The sequence below is a fragment of the Corvus moneduloides genome, chromosome 5 (assembly GCF_009650955.1).
Source record: "Corvus moneduloides isolate bCorMon1 chromosome 5, bCorMon1.pri, whole genome shotgun sequence".
Lineage (NCBI taxonomy): Eukaryota > Metazoa > Chordata > Aves > Passeriformes > Corvidae > Corvus > Corvus moneduloides.
The window spans coordinates 34,598,424-34,624,034 of NC_045480.1; the positions used below are offsets into that span (position 1 = coordinate 34,598,424).

At 36.1% G+C, this 25,611-nt stretch overlaps 1 protein-coding gene across 23 annotated transcripts in view; it reads right to left on the reverse strand.

Moving 5' to 3' along the window:
* The window catches only part of TENM3 (teneurin transmembrane protein 3), a 1,330,479-nt gene that overhangs the window by 1,018,551 nt on the left and 286,317 nt on the right, over positions 1-25,611 (reverse strand). For 22 of the 23 annotated variants that reach the window (XM_032108353.1, XM_032108357.1, XM_032108355.1 and 19 more), the window contains exon 4: positions 13,176-13,240. The exons of the other annotated variant lie outside the window; for it this stretch is intronic. The gene's annotated coding sequence lies outside the window, so the exon portion shown is untranslated. The remainder of the gene's footprint in view (positions 1-13,175; positions 13,241-25,611) is intronic. 23 annotated transcript variants of the gene reach the window in all.

Sequence of the window (25,611 nt, forward strand, 5' to 3'; positions counted from 1 at the left end):
AATCCATTTTCATTATGCTAGCCTCCAAACAAGAGTTTAAGTTATTCTGTTGGACAAAAGTATTAGTTAATGAAGACTTTTCCAGGATATCCTACTGGACTGTGAATAATTCACTCACTAACTTTATTCATTTATAGCAGACAGCAACTGGAGTTGCTATGCTCTTCTTTAGCAATTCACATGCAGAGAAAATTCATAAACATAGATTTATTCATTTGGCTAGAGGTTATCAGTAGCTTTCAGATATTTGGACTTTTACTTCCCAAGGCAAATACTAAGAAATCGTTTGGGGCACATCCCGAACAGTATATTGCAGTAAAATTAAACATGCATGCTTTAGCCAGTCATATTTAGGCAGCTGCCCAAATAAAAAATAAAGCTTTAACAAGTAATAATTTATGTCTCGTTCACAGCAGAATGAAAGAATTAGACAAGATATAGGGTTTCCCTTTCATTAAGTTTCTGAAGTTAATGCGTTTATTTCATATAGTTTCTGAAACTGGAAAAAAAAAGGAGAAGAAAATGTGATTTCCCAATCAGTTTTTAGAGGGGAAAAAAAAAGAAAAGAGAGAGAAACATATCATTGTTGAAATAATATGGGAGGATTGAGACTGGACAATCAGATAATCTGTGGGAAGGAAGAAGATGAATCAGAGTGCAGACAGGACTGTGGTAAAAATTTCATATGTGATATAGTGAAGGAAAAGGAATGTTGATACCTACGATGTCCTCAGTTGTGGAGAATCTAAGCTGGTCCAACAACAAATACAAGTGTTTATAGCATGGAAAATTTTGTTCTTGTGGGCTCGTATACCAACTGCTGCACGAAAGCAAACTGAAACTTCCCACAGCTTAAGAAGAAGGGCAATGAAGATGAAAACATGAAATATTTTGAAAATTTTATTAGCTCAAATTAAAGAAAAAGAATTTAGAAAGCAATGTGCATTTTAGAAATTAGGAATGTGAATGGGTTATTCCACAAGTATTAAAGAAGAAGCCTGAGGTGAGGATGGGGATGGCCCATCTCATAGCCAAGAGCTTCTCCTACTTAGAGCCAATATAAGATTCCTCCTGCTCCATCATTCCGGCATGTTGATTTCTAAGGAAGCTTCTCTTAGAGACACTATTTAATCCAGTGATATGTCTTTCAGTTATCAAAACATACTTGCTCAGGATTTCTTAAAACAATTTATGTATTTCTTAATACAATTTATGTATAAAATCACTCCAGTTATTCTAAAGCCCGTCTTGTGGCCAATTTATCTTCCTTCAGCGGCCTTGTGCAAGAGTGCTGTCTATTGTAGTTCAGGAGCATAGAGATCCTCCCATAGGATCCATGTGGTGAGAGGAAAAGAACACATAATGATTTAATTCTAAAAATAGACTCAGCAAAGCTGAGCAGTAATAGATTGGCAAGTAATTACATTCTAAGTAAATATATGCAGCTAAATTATATTCATTTATGTGCAGAAAGCTTGTATAGTAATTACAATCCCTCCAAAAACCTATTTAAATCATTTGTTTCCTATCTTAGATGAGACACATGCCTTTGCGTTGCCCAAGTGCAGTCCTTTGCAAAGGATCCAATCCCATTCTAAGAGTTCACATCTTAAGGAAAGAACAAAAAGTAAGCTGTTGCATATTCTGTCAAGAAGTAAATAAAATTAAGTTCTGTTGGGCATTTTCAGGGGAAACTAAATAAGAGATATTATATAATGATATTTTGAAATAAAGAGACTAAACACATTACGTATTTGTCAGAGACCATACATACAGGAGACTACAAGATTATTGGAAGCTATTGATTCCAAGATTTACAGCATTAGTATGAGTTTTTAAATATGAGGGTTTTGCTGCTACATGTGATTTATATTGCTAAAATAAGATTAGATTATAGAAAATGAAGAAGCCTTAAAAAAAATTCTGCAAGTATTGAAACTGAAAGATACAGAATGAAGTCTTGCTTAAGGTAAAACAAGTGGTACATATTTTGATTCCTACTGAAAAAAATAAATAGTTAAGAAAAAGTAAGAAAAAATGGGAAAAGGGAGAAATTACAAAAATTGTAAGAGTGCACATTTTTTACCCTCTGCCCAATGTACTTCTTACAATGACCAGCATTTTTTCTAGAAAACTGGAATTTATGAAAGAAAATTCAATTTACATTCTGCAGTATGAATTGCCCTGTAGCAAAGACAAAAAAGTATTAAACTGAAGACTAAATCCAGAACCTTCAAAACACATAAGCCTGCATGTTTATGAGTGCTTTTTACCTAGTAGCACACACTTTAGTTTTGAAGTCATGGATCAAAACCCTATTTTGGCAAGCACTAGACTAGCACACACTTTAGTTTTGAAGTCATGGATCAAAACACTCTTTAGGCAAGCACTAGACCAATACAGAGCAAAAATATCTGGCTTGAAAGCATTTTATTGTTATTTTTATATGACAAGGCAAGTAAAAGTGCAAAGGAAGAATGGAAGTCTGAGGGAAAAAAATGCTATTAATATACATTATGTTCCATTAGCAACCTAATTATTGTCAAGTAAATATAGCGTGGATATTTATAGGAAAGTTCCCCCATGCAAAAAAACATGGAATTGATAGTTTGAAAATGTAACGAGAAGGCTATAGAAGCTGGCATCACAATATGGTAATTATTTTTGTACTCTTAAATAAAGTGTCTACCTGAGATCCTTCAGTTCTCACTAGCCTAGTTAATTAGCACAGCATTATACTGCTTCAGTCTGGAAGCAGCATGCCTGCATTGCTCTGTTTTAGCTCATGAGTCCTCTTCCCTTTCTTTGTACATGAATGTCTTCTCTTTTGATCTGAATTGTTGCTACCTAAAAGCTGTGCCTCTCCACTCGCAGTTCTCATCATTGCCTCCAGCACTGTTTCCAGCTCACTTGAAATTTACTTGTACCAAATATCCTCAAGATCCATTTGCTGCAATTGTAAATCTGTCTTCCAGTTTCCTTGTACCTTTTACTTACTCGAGTCTTTGTCAGAATATTCTTGACATGCTGACTCAGAATGACTTTTAGTCAGTGTCTGACTGAGAACCGCGGGTGAAGGTGTCAGACACTGATAGCAGTCCTCTAACTGCAGCTGAGAAAGGAAACATATTTGTAACATGGGGTTACTGTTGAACAAGAGGAGGGGAAAAACAGACAGAAGGCATCTTCTCAGACAACCCTGATAACAAATTTTACCATAGTATAATTAGATTTTTAATATTTTCACATCCTCTGCTGAAAAACTGGTTCGGACTTTCACATCTGTTAAAACCAACATTTATATTCAAGACAGTGTTATAAAGAACACTTGGTCATTTGTTCATTTGTCCTAGGAATATTTCATCTGTAGTTATTTTTTCGTAGCTAAAAATGGCATGATGGCCTGTGTTTCACATACACATTTTTCACTTCTTTATTTATTTGTACATGTTGAAAACCTATTTAACTGTAGAAATTCTTCCTTTGTTTTCACTTCTTTATTTATTTGAGTATGTTGAAACCTATTTAACCGTAGAACATTCTTCCTTTATGGTCCCTACATAGATGAGGGTGCACTCTAAACTAACTGTGTTCTCACATACATTAATCCAACTCTTCAACCCATTCATTTTTCCCAGTATAACATTTTAATCCTGTTCCTTATCAAGGAAGATCTTCAAGTTTGTGCTATTATAAAACATTACGAGCTTGCTTCTACCTTTTGTATCCTCCCTCATGAAAATATTAACCATCAAAGCCTTTGGATAGTCTGCTGGTTAACTCCTCTTCAGTGCAAGATAAAAGTTCAGAGTGTGCTCTCACCCTTTCTTTAGCTCAAAATTTTATCCATATTAGTTGCTTTAACTTGCATGTTTACTAATCTTCTATCAGGAGACACTTTCATTTGTTCAGTGAGGCATAACTACAATAAATGTTTTGTTGAAGACTGGATTGACAAGATCTATCCGCTTTGTCTCATCTAGAAATTGTTTCAAATAAATGTTGTGTATACAGATCTGTGCATAATTTCATTTTATTGCAATTTACTGATGGGTCTCCAGGTCTAAACCCAGACATAGCTGAAAGCATTATTCTTTTTCATTTTAAAACTGTATTTCACATGTCTCTCGTTTCAGTGGTTTTATGGCAGAACATAAACCAAAACAACTGGTAAATATCACAGAATTCAGGTATGAAAAACATGCAAGTGCAATTTCATGAATCTGTGTGTGTATATATATACTTCTTTTATGATTCATATTTTCAAATTCATGGATCTTTTAGGATATCCAAAAAGGCAACACTTATTTTGAGAGTTGATACAATAGGTATAAAGTCCTGCCTATAGCACTAACATGCAGAAAATTATGATGGGGGCAGAGAAGATGGGATTTTCTTAAAACAAGTATCCAAAAAAAAGTATCCATAGAAAAATCTGATACACAAATGTAAGCTTCTGTAAAACATCCTGCAGATCATAATGCAAAAATCCCATACTAAATATGATCTAAATATGACTGTGTCCGAATTCACAACCTCTGATAAATAGTTTTGGGGGTTTTGTTTTTCATGGGTTTTTTTCACTCAGCACAAGGGTATATGGAAAGCTTTAACTGGATTTCAAGTTTGAAGCTAATTCCTAACACTAGTGAACATACTAATTTTTACCAGGGCATCTTGAAGATGCCACAGTCAAACACAACAATGATATTTGAAAAAGGCAGACTCATAGAATCATCATGGTTGGAAGAGATTTCTAAGACCATCAAGTCCAATGGTTAACCCAGCATTGCCAATTCCACCACTAAACCATGACCCTAAGCAACACGCCTACACGTTTTTTGAGCATTTTCAGGGATGGTGATTCCCACACTTCCCTGGGCAGACTGTTCCAATGCTTGACAAGTCTTTCAGTGAATAAGTGAATAATTTCCATAATATCCAGCCTAAACTTTCCCTGGTGCAACTTGAGGCCATTTCCTCTTGTTCTATCACTTGTTACCTGGAAGAAGAGACCAACTCCAACCTGGCTACAGCCTTCTTTCAGGTAGCTGTAGAGAGCCATAAGGTCTCCCCTGAATCTTATTTTCTCCAGGCTTAACGACTCCAGCTCCCTCAGCCGCTCCTCATGAGATTTGAGCCCAGGCCCTCCGCCAGCTCTGCTGCCCTTCTCTGAACTCACTCCAGCCCCTCAATGTCTTTCTTGTACTGAGGAGCCCAGAACTGGACACAGCACTCGAGGTGTGGCCTCACCGCTGCCAAGTACAGGGGAACAATCACTGCCCTGGTCCCACTGCCAACACTGTTCCTGATACAAGCCAGGATGCCATTGGCCTTCTTGGCCACCTGGGCACTGCTGGATCATGTCCAGCTGCTGTCATGTGTCAGCACTCCCAGGCTCTATTCAACTGGGCAGATTTCCAGCCATTCTACCCTAGCCCTGTACCGTTGATGGGCTTGTTGATACAGTGGAGCTTTTTGGTATCTTCAAGTAAAGCATTTTTAACTTTAGCTCTCCTAATGTTACTTCTGTTTAAATACTTCACTCAGTAAGTGAGCAGACATAAGCTTGGAATCAGACAATAAATTAAAATGTATTATGTGATGGAGGAAACGCAATAGCAATAACCCACTTACTATATTATTTCATGCTTCTATAGTAACAAAAGAACAGTATTTTTTATTTTCAAACTCTTTTATCTTCTGTCTTTTCTAAACTCAAGCTCAGCTTTAGGGCACAGCATAAATAAAAAATAGTACTATGTTCCTCATTCATCAAAGTATTGAACATGGATTTATGTCAGCAGTTTCATTCAAGTCTATGGGTTTACAACAATGTTTAAGAAGAAATATATATATATATATATATATGTTTCTGCATAAGTCAGCATCTTCTGCCAATTAAGTTGGGAAAACTTTTCAAACCATTGCTCCTATTAGAAACAAAGAAAAATTGTTTGGGCTTGCTTTTCTTCTTCCAGGGAAAGGGGGCTTATGAGATGCAGTCAAAATAGAGGAGTTGCTAAAGAGCAGCCCAAGGATACGTTCAGATACAATGTGAGAAATTACTGATGTTAATATGATGCTTTAGCTTTATCAAGGTGACTTTCCTCATGCCTGAAATAATCCTAGAGATAATTTTAAGAGAAGAGATTTAAATAATCATTTCCCTCCCACACTTTCTATTCTGTTTTGACTGAGAACTTCTTACAGGTATTTGACTACTCTCTGATTGGACAAGATCTAGCTCATCTTAACGTGAACCTTCAATATTTTATTGGAATATAAACTACAATATTCTAAATTACATTTTCATAGCTGTGTATCATAATGCTGGTTAGCTTATCAACTCTCTGTACTCATCTCTGCCCCATCTTAAACCTGAGATTACTTTCAGAACTTCAGTATGATATCTGGCATGTCTTTTTTACATAAATATAATCAAATTAAAAAACCTTTACCAAAACCAGCTATACAAATAGGTTTGTTCTCAAACGTATGAATTTTTTATATAAAGTATCAAAGACTACTTTGCTGCTATAAAGTTAGCATATCTCTAAAACTAAAACCTTTTTTTAATTTGCAAAGAAAATTAATGCATTATCTATGGAGTCTATACATTTTGAAACATATTCTAAAAAGTGTTGAGAATGATCCAGATTTTCAGAGGATAAATTTTTAATGAAAAGTCTACCTTGAATATGTAGCCAATTGCTTCTCGCCTACAAAATAAGTGATCATTATTGACACCAGAGGTGATGACACCAGGATGATGAAGATAGCATTTGACTGTGATGAATGAACAAATGAAATATATACTGGTCAAGATTATGAAAAGGAAAGTAATAAAAACAAAACTTATTTTTTCAAAATACTCAATGAACAGAAAACAAAATCCCAGTAGGAAAAAAACCCGATCAGTGGTTCAGCTTGACTCAGCATAAGTCTAAATTCTAAGATGGGCTTCTTCAAGTCTGAAGACCATAAGAAATAACAATAAAAGGTGGAGCTTGTGGTTTTACTCCGCAAACATTTCCTGTTGCTTTTTAAAGAATTCTCAAGCCGCACAAGATAGAGTTTCTCCATCTTACTCCTCTATGATAGCTAAAATTATAATCTACTTTTATAGAATTAAGTACCTGATGTTCTTTATACGGCTCCTATCCTCTCTGTATTTTTGTGTTAACAAGAGAATCTGAAGGGATTTATAAATATCTTTTTTGTCCTGTGCTCAATTACAGTTGAGCATTGGGTGGAGCTCCCATAATGACTTCATTAAATTCATTATCAGGTATTACTCTGTTTCTTATTTTGAGCAGTATTTCTATTTCTACCCCCTTGAAACTATTGTTCAATTACAAGTTTAATTCTAACTCTCCTCCAAGAGGTTCCACTTTCTGGTCCAAAGTCTTTTTGATAGAGTTCAGCTATATAGCCTTGGCTGAGAAAATTACTTAGTTAAGCAGAAGAACTTTATCAAAGTCCACAGATAGTGAGAAAGGTAACCATTGGGTCTCACATGGGGGTTGGTGAGGATACTGATACTCATCCTACAGGTTTGTTAGCTCTGGCTAGATAATGTGTATATCCTGCTAGCATGGTTTCTTCGCAAAACCAGAAAGAATAGAGTACCATGCAACAGAAAAAAATTAAAATAAGAAAGCCCCAAGTATAATTTCTAAGCATGTTATTGGAAAGAACAGAAAAACATAAAATAGTACTGAATACTGAAAAGAACCCACAGACTTTGCTTAAACTCTCCATGGAGCACATCAATGTTGTGGCACTGCATACTTGCCAGTGACTTGACTTTTAGCACACTATCTCAAAGGCCTTTGTTTAGACTCCCAGGTTGTGGTTTCCATATTATGTTTTAGGGATATAAGTGTGTCATGGTAATCATTCCTTCTTAAGGAATTTAAGTGGAATGGCATAGCAAAAAAACCCCAGGTACGGCAGCATTTTGCATGCTTTTGGTTGAACCAGTATTTTTTAATAAAAATCTTGTAATGAAAATCTACACTCCAGTGACATGAAGCAGCCAAGAGTTTACAAGTTACTTCAGGTCTATTGCAGGTACTGTAGAAAAGGCCAAGAGTTTAGGGCTTTTTGTCTATGTGGGAAAGAGAAGTTTATTTATTATGAAATAATTATATTTTTTTTAGAAGTATAGTATTATCACTGCTACAGTGTTGTTCTAAGAGATAATGTAGTACTTACCCTGTGGTCTTATACTTTAGCCACTTGGAAATCAGATTATTTTCATGCAAACAGAGGGTGAATTATGTTACTGTTCTTGTATAAAAGGATTTTCCCCTCCCCTAATAATTTTTTACATTATAATGGAAATCTGGTGATCAACAGGAGATAATAAGAGATTCCTTGATTTACAATTCCATCCTCTGATTTTTGGCCTTTTCTCAGCTTGAAATGCTTTTTTTGGCATTTAGATGACGCTGAAACATCTTTCACAAGCTCCCAGTTACAGTGGCATCTGTCAGGATTTTGTTGGGCAGTCAAAATTGTCACAGCAGCATGTATTGCTTTAAGCACTAAAAACATCAGACAAGTCTTTTACTGGACTAGTAGAAAGTGGTGGCTTCATTGACAAACACCCCACAACCCCAGACTGTAGAATGTAGTGATAGCAAATAACAGTTACCTTCCAAAAGGTTTCATCTTTTGGTTCTTCCCATATGGGAACTTGATCATGAGTGCATCGTCACAGGTATGTCATGAGGCTGTAAGACAGCTTTTGTAATAAGCTTTGCATTCCAAATCATATTTAAAATATTTTGAAAACCTAACAGTAATGCACTAAGCTACAAAAAGGGGTGATATTGCAGAGGAACTAATTTTCCAAATGTAACTTAGAATATTGCCACTATTTCCCTTGTGTTATTTGATGTTATGCAATGATGAATTTTATAAGACAATAAATCAAGTAGATGAGCATTGACTGACATGGATAAAGTACATCTCTTTTTGGTGATCAGCTGCCTAGTTATACATTGGACAAAAGTGATTTCAAAATTGAATAATTCTGTGAATATTTTAGTAAGATAATTTAAATTTGAAAAAATGATGATGAAATAAAGTATACTTTTGAATGAACAGCACAACATATTAACTTACAGGGTACTGCTTAGTAGTTTAGTGTTCTGTGCTTGCTCAAAACAAAGTGTTTTCTGTTGCTCAGAGAAAAGTTTCCCTGAGCAACAGAACAGCTTTCAAAGTGTCTTACTAATCTCAGTTTCCTGCAACTTCAAGCACTCCTTGTCTCCAGAAACACTGATTTCTACAGTTTGCTTGTTCCAGACAAGTTCAGCAAATTTTATACAGCAAAAAACCCCACCGGTCAAAAATGTAGGCTGCAAAAAGTTTACATTTAGTCTTAAATATTGTATTTAACACATGAAAACTTCAAATGGGACTCCAGGAACAATCTTGAAGAAGAAACAAAACTCTCCTGGTAAAACTGTAAGAATACACTTTCCAGAGGACTGTGGTGATCAGTTTAGACCTCTGGATTGCTAACACAACCTAATCCCTTTGACAAGATTTTGAGAAATGTGATAACTTCTTTCTGTAAAGGAATTAAATATAATTACTACTTATGAAAAAAGGTAAACCAACTGAATACTCAGCTGCAAGATTAGCTGGTATAAATTTCATCCTTGTTACAACTGGCTTTCATGACTTTATCTCAATCAGAAGGTCACTCTAGAGCCAGGTAACTCTCAATGTCATACTGGATCCCAAGGGTGTTTTATGAAAAGTAAGCACTAGCCTCAAGGATTGAAAGGGTCTTCAGTTTAGGTGAATTAAAAACTGTAGTCCAAAATGTGGATGTAAGATCAATTTAGGCTACTCCAATGCTAGATGAAACACAGGATTTATAGGTTGCTTTTGGTCTTAAATGTCCAAATTTCACCTAATCTGTGAAGTAGTTACTGCAGCCCTTCCCCAGAGTTTTCTGTTGAAACGTGCTTTGATGGAGCAGTACTCTGTTCTTCATCCATAAAACATTTCATCTTCAAAACTACATCAGCATCTAGTCCTTGGGTTACAGTAAACCCCAAGCGTATCTACAAACACATCTACATACATATGACAGTATGCAAATTATACACTTTTCATTAAAGAATAGCCATTTCTTTTTCAACAATATCAGTTTATCTCTTTTTACATTCATGTATCAGCTCAGAATTTAAAAAGTAAATGCTGAGGATTCCCCATGGCCACAGTTCTCCTTCCCTCTGTGGAAATCTGTTTCTAAAATAACTCACACTCAATTACACAGGTCACTTGTGATAGTGGCTTTTCTTGGTGTGCCTGAAGAAAAGTCTGCAGTATTTGAACCATGAAAAATTATGCACAGTGTTTCATTTTAAAGATGTGCCAGATTAACAGAAGGTAATTGGGGTAGACTGTGAATGGTACCAGCTGCTTATTTGCAAATGCTACAGACACCATTTATTTTTGCCTAGAATTTCTATTAAGTACTTTACTATTATAGCTTATTTTTTGCTATGTCATCCCCAAGTCAATATCCCTTATTTGTTGCTTTTTCTTCCATCAATTAAACTCATCCCTCCTACTATCACTTTTACAACTGTAACCCTTCTCCTACCATTTAATGTAAGCAAAGGAGAAACATGAAACATTGAGAGATGGTTTAAGATGACTTTTCTCTTCCTAATATTTTCCCAGATTTGAAACCTGAACAATTCCAGTGTTATTAAGTCTATCTAGGTTGAACATTAACAAAACTACACGACAATATAAATCAGTAAGAAGCTTATATTGAGTAGTGTTTTGGAGGGAGGACTCCACAGGCAGCCCCTCCTCCTCCCCAACACACATCATTGATTCTATTTGCACAACTACTTTGAAGTTACTATTTTAGTATTAGTTTGGGAGGTAGAAACTAGCACATGACCAGAATGAACATGTAAGGCATTATACTTTCCTTATAGCTACATGCACAAAAGATGAAAACTGGGTCATTTTTAGAACTTTCTCAGGAAACGATAGAGATAGTTTTGCACACAGTGAATTTTCTTGACTCAAATTAGATGTATTAAAATAAAAATTCTACTTGACTACATCTAACAATACACACCACATAAACAAAAGATGTTGAATAGCAGCATCTTTTAGGTAAAAAGAACAGAAGGATCACTATCAGGTAACTTTCTCACTTTCTTCTTGTTTGTATCGAAACTATTTGAAACCTATCATCTGAGTAGATTCTCAAAACCCTAAATTATGAATCTTCCTTGATTATCGCGAAGTTTTTTATTTAATACAAATGCAAGCCAGAGGAAATAAGATACCCTGTAATATTATATCAAATATGCAATTTGCAATGGCATTCCTTTATTAAAAATGCCAATTATAATTGCACATAAAATTTAATTGAGGTCATTACCCTCTTGACAAGTTATTTCTAAATTCTTTCATCTAATAAGATTTGTTATTTTAACATTTTCCACATCAATGCTTCTTTCACATCTATATACTTCTTATCTATTTATAAGGGTAATAGAAATTACCCATCATTTGATTGTATCATTGTGCTATTAATAAGAAAGCTGTCTATTTAACTGCTTATCAGGGAGATGATATTATCCTTTAAGTGCAAAATTGTAAATATGATCCTCTTAATATCATAATTCATTACACCATAATTATATTTGTTGAAATATTAGCAAGGAAAAATAACACCAAATTATGAATGGATTCTTAAGTTTGTTTTATTTTGCAGACTTGACTAAAATGCCCAGGAAATGTCTAATCTTAAAAAAAATAATTTTTACAATGGGATTACTGCATTATTGCCTTGTATTTCACCAAGTTAAATATATCTTGCCAATTCATCATGTAGGCAAACAAAAGAGGTAATATTATTCACTAAAAGATTTCAACTACTTGTTCCTATTTTACTCAGAAATAATATATTGGTAAGGACAACTAAGATTATTACCTTGGATACTTCCTAAGCCTCATGGGATGCTTTGCTTCATGTAAATGCACGTAGTGGAGGGTACCTTGTCTGAAGGGCATAAGTGTTTCCTTTTTCACAGTAAACTTCCCTTAGGTATGTTTGCCACTGACATGCAAGTAGTCAGATATTCAAGACAAAATTAATTTTGTTTTCAGTCCTTCAGATGTTTAATACATTTGGGAAGGTCATTTATGCCGAAGTTCAGTATAAACCCAGCCCTACACTGAAAAAAAAAAAAAATTCTACCTTCAATCAAACTAATCTAAATATATTAATTCATATTACATTATTATGCAGTTAAACCCCAGGGAAATTAAAAAGAGGGAGTTATTTTTTTACTATATTTTACTAACAAGAGGCATATAAAAGTAGGCAACAAGGAAAAATTTGTTCTCAGTACATAACATTGTCTTGTACTGTGAGCAATTCACACCTTAGTGTACACTCACCAAGTGGAAACCAGTGCTTTAGTGTAAAAAGAGCATGAGACCACAGTTTGAGCAGTGTTTCGTGTTTCATGTTGGGTACTTCCACTTTCAACACAGAACAAAGTGCTGCCACTGTTACACTCTCCATGACAAAAGAGGCAGTGAGTCTCCTCCGTTGACTCACAGAAAACTAGGACAGTACAGTTGTTTCTTCAACACAGGACAACCTAATTTTATCCTCATGATGGTGATAACTGAGTGAACAAAGTAATGGGGTCTTAAGTGGACCAAGTGGACCATATAATTGAAATTAACATGCCTTTTGAAATTTGCACTTACCTATAATTAAGATCTTAGTATGCAAATAGCAGCTTATGACCTAATATTCCCTATGTGTCCCTTTCCTGATTTCTATTAAAAAAGAGAACTATTTCGGCTTCTAGAACAGATCAAACAAATAAACCATTCTGTCCTGTCAGAATCCCACAAAGCAGGATGGATGTACAGAAGTGTAGTTCGCTAAAGCTTGCACCTCACCTGGCTTGGAGTGGATTAGCTTATTCCCTAGCTAGTTATCACCCCACAAAACAGTGCCAATATAAGGGATCAAAAAATCAGAAACATCTTTATGAAGTAAAAATATACACACTGATCTGTGATAAACAAAATAATTACACCATGACCTATTGTATTTGCATAAATTTCCCTCTGGAAAAATCTAGTCTAAGCTCACTTACTAGGTTCAAGGTTCTTCCTCCTATGCTCCAGTGATACCACTCTGTCTCTTTTGTGGACAGGAGTTCTAAGAAAAAGAAAACAAAAGGAAAATTGATGAGTACGTTTATTTAAAACATCAGTCCCTTCAGGTTTTAGAATGTTAGTCAAAATGGGTAGTAAGATGCAAAACTTAGCTTTGAAGGCACCATACCTGCCAGTTCTGAGGAGAAAATGCACTAAGGATGTTTTCTTACATCACGTGACTTGGTTTTTGAATACCTTTCTGAATTTCCACATATTTTCCCACTACTTAACTATATCTAGCTTTGGTAACAATAATCCCTCGGTATTTTTAAACAGGGAGCCATTCCCCTTAATAATCTATTGACTTTCAGATGTATCACAGTGAAGAAAAAATACTTCATCATTTGTAAACTGTCAGAACTTGATCAAGCATATCCTAACTGATAATGACAGAAACTTGCATGATGTCTTAGGTATGGAACATAAAACTTATGTTCATTTCAACTACTCTGTGAAGCCTCATAAAATTTTGAGAGAGTTACACTAAGCTAATAATATATTGCTGCATCGAGCCAAAAAACATCCATAAAAGTGTTCCTTTTACATGCTCTGAAGCCTCCTGAAGGGAGAGGAGGGAGAGCAGAGAAGGAGAACTGGGTTTTACAGTGTAGCCTAAGTAAGGAGGTCAGAAAGGCTTTGTGCAAACACCAGTATTTGCCTTCTGAGGAGACAACTTACTAATCGTGAATGTATGAAATTAATAACGTTTGAGTGTCACAATAACTGACTTGAAAAAAAACCAGATACTTGAATATAAGGAATTTTCCTTACTCCATTATGTGATTTTATAAACCTGTCTCAATATTGTATACAGTTTTACTACCACAGGGTTATGAGGAACAACTGAGTGAGGAAGACACATTATATTTCTTCTAGATTGCCAAATCGAGTGATTACCACCTATATACAAAAAGTGGTATTTTAATGGAGAATATAGCAAAGGAATGAGATACATAATCTATCAAAATAAATATTTTTCAACTAGTTGAAGGTAAAATTCCTTTTTGTAAAAACATGTTTTCAAGCTATCAAATCTGTATTGTCTTCAATATAAATCTAATAACAGAAAATATATTCAAAACACACAAAATTTTACAAACTTATTTACAAACATTAGTTTATAAAATCCTAAATATTCACTGAATTTGGGAGGCTTATTCCGCAATTGTCTCAGAGAAACAAGTAAAAAGATCCAGGCTAAATACCTTGCCTATCCAGCCCTGGTGTTCAGATCACTGAATTCTGCTTCACTCACAAACTCAAAATGAACAGTGCTGAGGATTTTTTGGCACAACCATTGAACTTTATCCCAAAACACAGCGTTCAGAAGATAAAGGACTTATCTATTCCAAATTTTCTGTGCTGTATACTACCAAACAGCATTCCTAAGACAATTTGTGTAGAAAACTCTTCATGACTGTATCCTGTTGTCTAGTCCTCCTATTTTCTAAAACCCACATAAGTTACAAACACAGTGATCCAAACTGTACCCTTTAGCTGCCTTTATTCCTTGCCCAAGGAATCTGGGACATAATTTCTGATTGTGATTTAGTGAGTTCTGGTATCCGCAGCACATAGTTGAGGCACAGTGAATTATCACCAGTGTCATGGTTTTACGCCCAGCTGGAGATGAAACACCATGCAACCATTCTCTCAATCTCCCACTATCCCTTCCCCCCCATCCTGGTAGAATGGGAGGTGAACTGAAGTAAAACTTGTATTTTGAGATAAGAACTTAATAATTGAAAATGCAATAATAATGGTAAATAATAATAATAATGAAAATAAGAAGGGGAAAAAGCCAAAGTGATGAACAGTACAATTTCTCACCACCCACTGACTGACATCACAGCCCCCTTCCTGAACTCAGATTGACCACCCTTCCAGGAAACTCCCCTCAGTTTATATACTGGGCATGACATTCTCCGGTGTGGAATATCCCTTTGGTCAGTTTGGGTCACCAGTCCCAGCTATGGTCCCTCCCAGTTTCTTTTGTGTACCCTCTCACTGGCAAAGCATGAGACAAGGAAAAAAATGTCCTTAACTAGGATAAACACTACTTAGGAAAAAACAAAAACATCAGTGTGTTATCAACACCATTCTCATTCTGAATCCAAAACACAGCACTGTAACAGCTACTGAGAAGAAATTAACTTTATCCCAGCTGAAATCAGGACAGCTGGCCAGCTGCTGACGCTTCCCTACGTCCCTCAGAGTTAACCCGGGGCTTCTCTTTCACAGCTTTGCATTCAGTATTTTACAGCTGCCAGGACTGATAATATCATTGGAACAGGTTCTTATGTGGTAAAATGCAGCAGGCTGATGATGACCATAGCATCACAGCAATTCTGCATTAAACCAGCCTGAAGGTCCCACAGCTGAGACACAGTGATGGCCAGTGACTACTCAAGTTCTGTATCTTGCTGGCTAAGATTTAAGCCAGGATGTTACCGAGAGCAGGTCCCATAAGCCTCAAAAGTTACCAGACGATTTTTGATTGATCCTGTGAAAACTCAACCATGTGCTGCCCATTGCCAGAGCCCAGTTTCAACTTGAAACCCTCTCATGAATATGGGCCAGCATGTCCAGGATCAGCTTCTTGTATCTCTCCATCATGGTAGAGGTCAGCTGCTGGGGGGGGGCACTGATGGTGGCTGCTCCCTGCTGTCAAAGATGGATTAGCAAAGGGGCACCCAAGGGCAGGGCAGGGCTATGTGCTTTTGAGGTTTTTTTTGATACTTAGCTAACAGAAGGGTAAACCTGAGGCTTTGGACTTTCTGGTAAACTCTGCATTATGCTACCATTGAAGTTAACTAAACAACTACACACAGAAAACTCCTTCTAAAACAAATACAGATATTTGTCTCTTTCCAGCTGAGTTAGGTGAGAATCAGGGTCGAAATTGCTTGTTCTCTTCCTGACTCATAAATTTGTTTGCCTGCCTCAGCTTCAGCAAGAGGACCTACATGCTTTTAACCAGAACAGTCCTTGGTATTCCCTTGCAATTTGGATTCAGTCAGCTCTGGGCTATGAAGCACTCAAAGCTCAGGTCTCCATGCCAGGTTATTCTGATCCAGCTGCTAGGTTAGTATGAAAACAAAGTGAACAAAATGCCTGTTGCATTCTCATAGGATGTCTAAATTAAGACAGATGAGTGACAACTCCTGTTACCTCCATCTACTTCCAGTAGAAGACACCTAGGCAGTATCTCACTTAAGTGTAAATTAGAGAAGGAAAGCACTTGGGTGGACTAGGTTCCTCTGATAACCTCAGGTTTTCAGGGTCCGTCCTCTCCACCATTAACTAGATGAAAAGTTTAAGCAGGTTGCACACTGTGCAGGGGCTGTGTGAACTGCCTATGTACCGTATCTCAGGAACATCTGCCCCTGGTCCTGATATTCCAGTGAAGCATTGCTTGAGTTAGAGAGAAAGTATTTCAACCATGACCATCAGAGTTATGTACAAGCCTGGAATACCACCTGCACTGACACTTCCACTGATTGCAATAAAAAGGCGGCTTTTTAAGAAAATTATACGCATGACCTAAGTATTGAGATCTGTGTTGGCTTTCATTCTCAATTTTCAGTCTCACTCTGAAGTATGAATAATGCTCTTCCATACTTTTATTTAATCCTTTAACATACTGGTGCAGAGACAAGAGAGGGAAAATGCACATTTTTTTATTGAACTCTAGATAATATTTTCTCCAAGTTTGTTCCAGCTTGGAGAAGCAGCCTACTTTGGAGAAACCATGACTGGAGAGACAATCTTTTCTCTCTAGTTTTACCTGGCAAAGGAGTTAAACAACAGAAGATGTCTGTGCCTGACAGACACTTGCTCTAAAATAGGAATAATTCTTCAGGATAATGGGGGACAGATGAGCTTAAAAACCATCCACGCAAACCAAGAAACATATTACAGGAGCTTGTTTCTTTCTTGCTTCAAATGCTATGACAAGTCACTTTATCTCTCTTGTGCTTGTCTCTAAATCTGTAAATAATATTTTGCTACTTCGCAGACATTTTTAGAAGTTGAATTAATGCGGTCACTGAATTGGAGTAGCCTGTCATTGTTTAACTTTGTTACATTGCTTCAGAGCAAAAAAAAAAAAAAAAAGCAGAATCAGCAGCCACTGCACCAGCCACCAGCAACAACATTTACAGCATATATAATAGATGCAAAAGCACAAAAGTAATGAAATTCTGGAGGTAATTTTTAAGGAGTAAGTGCCAGTTTGATGTACTTAATATGTTTTCTGCTTTGATGGAATTGGGAATCTCAGCTGAGGGTATAACTGGAGCAGGCGAGAGTCATCTGACAAATAGAGAAATACAACCAGGCTTGCTGAACTTTGGAGGAAACACAGGCGGAGTTGCACAGGGGGAGGCAAACAGCTGTCTGCCTTCTATGGGTGAGTTCCAGGTTTTCAATAGCTAAGAGGGAACATGGATACATCAGAGGTACTATCACGGAGACAGATGCCTTCCTACTCAGACAGCTCAGGATGTGGGTGGTATGGAAATCTGGAAGACCTGTATTTTAACATGAAACATTCATACAGGAGCATCCTGCTTACAGTATAGATCACTGCAACTCAATAACATAATTGAATAGATGACTTCTAAATAGTGATGTTTCATCCTCCTAATAACCCATAATTTCAATTTTCTCCATAATTACTTTGTAATGAATCTTTTATTTATAATTCTTTTTTAGTCAAGCCAAATTTCATATTAAAATAAAACCCCTGATCCAGGAAATTCTTCCTCTATATATAAGAAAGCTTTTCCTATTTAAAAATACAATCACAAATAGAACTTTATTGATATTAATAAATGATAAAAATAATTGGATATGACAATAAGTGGAAGCTAAACTACATATTTAATAACATTATTAAAAGGAACGTGCAGTAACTCAAATATTTGTTCTACAGAGCTATTCACCATATTTACTCTGGAGGCAGATACCAGTTAACAGTGAGGAGTAAAGAAGTGTGATTGTTTCAAAATTAAGTATAGCTCACTTTTTGGTCTCAGAAACTAGAACAGACAAGCAAAAACAAAGATTTTTTTTTTTCTCTTTTCAAAAGGTCATACTTACACTATTAATAAAAAATAAAAGGAGACCTACAAGGAGCACAGGCCTCTTTTTATTCCTCATGGGAGTAGAGAAGAGAGAAAGAAGGTAGGTTGCCAGTACATAAAAGCAAATATCAGATAAGAAAATCCTAGTCAATATTTTTCCTTCAGTCAAGTTATTTTTAATACATACTGTTCTGTCTCTCTCTAGGAGACATATGTTATAGGAAAGATTAGTTTTGCTGTACCTATTGCTTCTGCCAGCCTGCATCAAAGAAAATTTAGAGATGTGCTGACAGTCTAATACTTGCTATCAGGTTCTACCTGTAGATAAGAGCTGAAAAAACATCTGTTGAATTTTTTCACAATAGTCAAATTCTACTATGAGGGATATTAAAAAATAAAAATAATTATTTAAAAAAAAACACCTTCTGATTTTAATGTACACAGTGGGTGACTTCTGAAGTTATTTTCCCATAAGTTTTAAATTCATTAACTTGAAATACAATGTAAAACACAAGTATCTGAGTCGTTGTCCAAAGCTAATGAAATGCATTTCCATAAACCTGATTTGGAAGATTTTTCACCCCTAAAGGTGTCTGGATGGAAAGCAGCAAACATTAGCTAGACAAGAAAAACAAAAGATGAGTATGCAGAACCCTCAGTATCTCAGATGTGCTCAGTTCTTACTTTTCCTTGCAAAAACAAAGGAACGAAACCCCTTTCTCCCTTCCTTTTCAATTTCAAACCAAACTAAACTAACCAAAAATACTGACACCTCTCCCCTTTCAGTTCTTCAGAGAAAATGAACATGCCATATTTTTCCTATTTCTCACACCAAACCTTTAAAAAACAGGATTCAAAACATCCAGATAAGACTCTCATGTAATATGAGTGCACACACAACTCCTCCTCTCCTTCCAGATCAAAAGTTACCTTTCTCCAAAGGAATTTGAGGGAATGGTATGTAGGAAATGGTAATAGTTATGCTTATGGTCTTCATCTGCATTTCTCAGTTCAGTTAAAATCTTTGCTTAAGCGTTAGTATTTTTGAGAAGGAAGTCAAGGACTGCCCAGAGAAGTTGTGGATTTCTCATTGGAAGTGTCAGGTTGGACTTTAAGCAACCTGGTCTAACATAAGTTGTCCCTACCCATGGCAGGAGGTTGGATATAAAAAATATCTAAGACATCAAGTATGTTGTCTGGTTGTCAAATTATATCTCATACATGTAATCCAATTTCACGTAGGCATACAGAAAAAGTTCCTCCAGTTCAGCAAATTATACCAGGAGTTGTAGCGGTGTCAAGAGACTGAAAATAGTTTGCGCCTCAAACATTGATATAAAGTTTTGGTCATTATAAAGAAGCTACAACCCAAGAAGCCTCCCTGAAGAGTGGGACTTTGGACTGAAAATCATATTGTTGATTATATAGAGGGAAACCTATCAGTCTTCTCAGACTGAGGGAAAGGTATGCGGCCACAAAAGGCCAAAGCCACCAGCTGCAACTATCCCGGGCTGAGTGTGGGGTGGGGGGGAGAGCCCAGCTCACAGAAGCCAGGTTTACACAGACTCCCCCCAGCCGAGGGGGGAGGAGGAGGTTTCGGGTGCATGGTGCAACCTCTGGTGAGAGGCAATAAACACCCATCCTCTGTTACACAAACAGGCCCAGCTGTGGAACCCCCCACCCCACAGGGCACATCCACGGGACTTTCACGTGAGAGGCAGCTGAGGGGGAGCCATAATCCATCAAAGACCCCCCAAAGTGCTCCCCAGAGGCTTTGCACCACAGGACTGCACGTGATGCAACAGATCCAGAGCCTGCTGTGAGAGACTGACCCCTCCCCCAGGGGGACAGGCCTGGACATTGCCACCTGGCTCGAGGGTATATGAACCCATGGGACTCTATGCTTTCACCACCAAGAAGACCAGCTGGAGAGGATCAACAGAACATCATTGGGATCCATGGAGTGGTGATATTTTCCTTATTTCCACTCTCTTTCTGTCCTCCCCACCTATTTTCTATTTCTTCCTTTCTCGCTCTCTCTCTCTCTCATATTTACTATTGAATAAAACCCATACTATTGACTGGCATATGGTCTCATTTGCACCTTAATTAGGGCAGAGGTATTTCTAAGAACCTCAGTATTCAGATCTTAACAAGGGGATGTCTGAGACCAATAACGCACTAAAGAGAACAGGAAGAGTTTTAAGGACTCTTGTGCAATCTGTAATTAATTAAAATACAGTTTCAGCAGTGATTTAAGTATATGATGGACAGCTGATGGTAATTTTCAGCATTAGAAAGAGAAACCATATTGAAATTGCTGGTTAGAATGGAGGCTTCATACTCGCTGGGCAGTTTGACACTCTTATTGCAGTTCTTAATTAATTTTATTTTTCCTTCTTTTATTTTCCTATACAAATATTTCTGTTTCTATTATTTATTGTTAGAATGATGCACAGATTCTAAAAATAAAAACTTGATTTTTCCAAAATGTTAGTGTTTTCATCAGGACAACAGAATATATACTTTTTAATCTGTTTGGCCTAAAACAGTGTAGTTCTTAAACCAATACAACATATTCCCTAGCCTACCCTTGGATTGACTTGCATGAGCTGTAGTCTAAATCCCTGTTTCCTCCAAAAAGAGGGATTCAGAACATTAGGCAGATCATGCAATATTGTGCTGCATAATCTTTTCCCCAGTGGTTAGTGTGCTGCGGATCATGGAAGTTAGATGACTGAAATGTTACAAATTCAGATAAAGAAAAGCTTCACATTTTACTTTAATCTCTCAGAGTGTCTCGGGCTTTCTTTGGCCATATAGTTGAGTCTCTCTTATTTTTAAAGCTCAGGGCTTTTGTAGTCATCCAGGCACTATACTTCTGCCAAGACAAACTGGTCTGGGTAACATCTTCTAAAAAGCCAGTCTATCTTCCCTGACTAGGAATATTCTTGCCTGCATCAGCTCAGGTGTTATGGAAAACTCAGGACCCACTTATTCTAACTAGAATGTCACAGAGGTACCAAGAATAGTGGAAAATCAGTTTCTGAGATAACTACTGTCAGTGTTACAGAAATAGCCTAGATCTATAAAGCAGTGCTTATACCAAGTTACAACACTTTAAGGCTCAGGCTTGGCCAAAAACATTTCTGATAAGTAAAAAACCGGTAAAAACCAAACGATAAATACAAACGTCTTCCTGGATCATAAACAGAACATTCACATTGATTCTTAATTTTCCTGTGTATGAATTGTATCTTTCACAACTAGATATAGCTCTCCATTATTTCTCACAGAACTTATTTCTGTCTGATGTATAGGTTACTTATCTACAGCCAACAATTAATAGAATAGACTGTAATAACACTTATGTGTGATTTCTTCATATATAATTTTCTCTTTCCCTCATACATACGCATGTCCTTGCTCTCTGCATTTATTTTATCATCAGTGTAAAATCTGCCACTGTTTTTTTACACAAAGGGTGAAGGGTCTCAGAGTTATGATTTGAAGGAACAAGATTAGCAAGAACACACCAAAATAATAAGCAATATTTTTTTAGTTTCAATCAAGAATGTCAACTAACTTCTGGAAAGTACAGGATGATATCTGAGAAGCAAATACTGCAAGAATACTGCTTGTAATAAGAAGTAGTCTGAGTTTTATGAGATTTGAAAAGCAACTCTCCTCACCTTTACTTAAAATTCAGGGAAGAAACTCGAGAGTAGTATCTAGAAGTCCAATTTCTGCATCTCAAGACCAAAGGAAATTATGACTAGAAAAAAGAAAACAAGACATATCCCAAAGGGTTCTTAAGCATGGAATGAACAGGGTACCTGAGAGGTTTTGCCACATCCAGTCCTGGATAGACTGAAACTTTACTGGGAAAGACCCTGAGCAACTTGACCAAATACTGCTATTGGCCCTGCTTTGAATAGTGTCTCAGTCAAAATCCCCTTCTGGCCTAAATTATCCTAGGTTTCTGTGATTATAATGTGGAGGAAGAGGTGGGTTTAAGTGGTAGGTTATGCTTATAATGTAAATACCAACAAGGGGAGCTGCATAAAGAACCTATTAATCACTTAAGTAGGTAGGGATACCAGAGGTCCTACTGACCAGTATCCCTCTGAAGGAGAAACTGAAAGGTTCCCTCTCTCGTGTTTTCTACTTCCTTACCAAAGTTCAAATCACTTAAAAGATGAGTAACCTTCAAAGCCTATCCAAGGTCACTACGTCCATCAGAACCAGAGAGGAAATTTCAATCTTGCCATCCTCCCTTTCATGAACTATATGAATTATGAATCAAAGAGAAGATCCACTACATTTTTTTTCAACACACACCAAAAATAACTGATCTATTAACAGCATTTGCACTGATCCAGCATTGCCCAGGGAGGTGACTCAAAGCAATTTTAATAGTTCAGAAAAAAAACCCTTGGCAATCATGTTGAGAGTTTTTCAGTATACTTAGATAGCTGTAAAGACAGAAAGGCTAGTCTTTTACTGACAGTTTTCTTATGGCATATGGTCTTAAATACACAATTAGTGATATCTCACACAATTAATGGTATCTTAAATTGTATTTTTTTTATTGCTTGTGTTTGTGTGCATATTCCTGAAAGAAACAGAAAGCTCCTTAAAACATCAAGGTTTACAAAGGAGATGGAATTGCTTCATTTACGAAACACAGACACACAGATATAATGTAAGTTTATGTATATCACCCTAATGAGCTACAAGCTGTGTTTTGGATATTTAACATTTTATCTTAATTTAATAAACTACAAAGGTACCTCACACACACCTCACATCAATGGAGGCACTTCTCAAGAAGATAAATTTGGCCACTGACTCATCTGACAGAAATAAGAGTAGAATTAGCCAACAATAATTTAGTTGAAATTGTCATTAGACAGTTAATAGACTCAGTGAAAAACTTCATATACGAAGAGAAAATCTGTTTGTTTCATTTACAAATGAAACAGCTATACATTATATATATACATACACATGAAGCCTGTAGATTTCTTACTCTAGGCCTAAATCATATTAATGAATAATATTTTAAAGTTATGCATTAATGTTATACATTGTTTTGTAGGTGTGATACTATCTATTCTGAAATGTACAGAAGACAGAAGAGTAAATATTTTAGAAGGGAATTCTGCAATTAATATTTATTTTAGAAATGTTTTCCCATTTTACCTAAAATAATGGAAAGAACTTTCTCAACTTTCAAACGAGATTGGAATGAGGTTTGCTAAGGGGGAGTAAACAGGCTGAGTTCATTAGACATGAAAGTTTTCTTTGAGGATACTAATATCTAGCTATGAATAAATTAAAATTATTGCAAATGTGCTATCATAATTATTGTTACTATTACACATCAGCAATGTGGAATGCTGGAATGACTGCAAGTATGCATACAAATAAAACTTCGTAGCCTTCTCTTTTCTTGGTAGAAACTGAAGTGACTATTCACTGAAGGCTGGAATTACCTTACTCTGGATGGAATTATTCTATTGTAAGTAGGATTTTGATCAGCTCTAGGAAGCAAAGACAGGTGCTGGGAAATTCATGCTTACTAAATAATGTAACAAAAATACAATTGATTTGTGAAGACCTACATCTACACTGCAGATCACCCACATCCTGGTCTGGATAAGAATTCTTGTAACATTGAGCATATACATCTTTGAGGCAATACCTAAAAAAGCTGAAAAGGGGTGGCAAATTAAAGATATAAAATTTATCTCAGAGAAAACATAGTCTTGGGACCATAAACATAAAAACCAAACAAGTATCTCTATGTTTTGGTTTTTTTTTCTTTTAAGTTAATTCAAAAGCCTTTCCTGTAAATTGTTATGTGACTTTTTTTTTTTTTACAATTAATTCTGGAGTCAAAGTTAAAAATGCACAAGTATGTTATCTAACTGGAACATGAAGTTACAATGTTTGACCTTGAAACTTTTTGGTACAAATAATCAGAAATGTAGATGGTTTGACAGAACAAGATATGCTCATTATCATAAATTTTCTCAGTGTTTTATACTTACTTTTTGTTAATTCAAACAGGCATTTGAGTAGAAAAAAATCGGGATGTGTTCTATTTGTGTTGATTAGGTTTCAAGATTTTCATAGTACATTTTTCAGAGCAAACCTTATTTGGAGCAAATGCAGCAATTACTTTCTCTTGTGAGTCACGATTCCCAAAGCCTTTGAAAGCATTTTATAGGACTTACAGACTTTGGAACTACTTTTGAGTATCACCTGAAAACCATTGGTTCTCATTTTCATCCAAGTTCCAGAGTTCAGTACATACTCCACATAAATACCTATGTGCCTGTCTCTCCTGTATACTGTATTCTACACTGTACATGCATGTGTGCATATGCATAGGTGTGTATAGAAAATGTATGCACTTTGCAGTGCCAGTACCTACATCCTTCTTACAACTCTAGCCAGATAAACTTTTAAAATAAGTGTCTTTCATTTTTAACATAAAATACTCCTTTTGAAACTCAATATAAAATGGGAAAACTAAATAGGAATGTGAGAGTCCAAAAAAGAAAACCAGTAAAAGCATTTGCCTTCTTATTATGACAAAAGCAGCAGATTAAAAAAATAATTTTATTTAATCTTCTATCTTGTAAGAATATAGGGATTCATCGATCAATACGAATAGGAGTTTACCAGTATAAGTAGTATACTATGGTCTTCCAGTCCTTACAATGCATATTGCCTGAGAGATGAACAAGATGTTTGGTCCAATGCTCACTTTAGCAGTGCAGTTTCACTGAAATGGATGGCTTTACCCTGCTTTATATTGGTGAAAAAATCTAGACATTCTATCTTTTTTTTATACTTAGATAGAAGAATGTGTTTAATGCACATCTTCTCTCATTACGTTGCATTTCTTGTTTTCAAAACATAAGGTAAACCTAAAGTTGTAAGACTTTTTCTTTCTTTTTTTTTTTTTCTGCTGAATTACTCTGCAATGAAAGCACAGTGTTACCGTGTGCATGCTGAAAAGCTTTCCCAGGTGACTTGACCATAAATGAGAGTATTTGGGGATGGGGGTGGGGAGAACAGATGAGAGATACCAATACTGAGTGTTTTCTTACTGCCTAAATTCTGTGCCAACGTGGTGTCAATACGAAGGGATTTATTCTATCGGACCTTTTTGTTCAGCTATGCACTTCCTGTTAATTAGATCAATACCTGTGTCTATTAGGAGCTGGTTTAATATCCTTAATGAAGGTTCATTTAAGGTTCATTCTGGTTA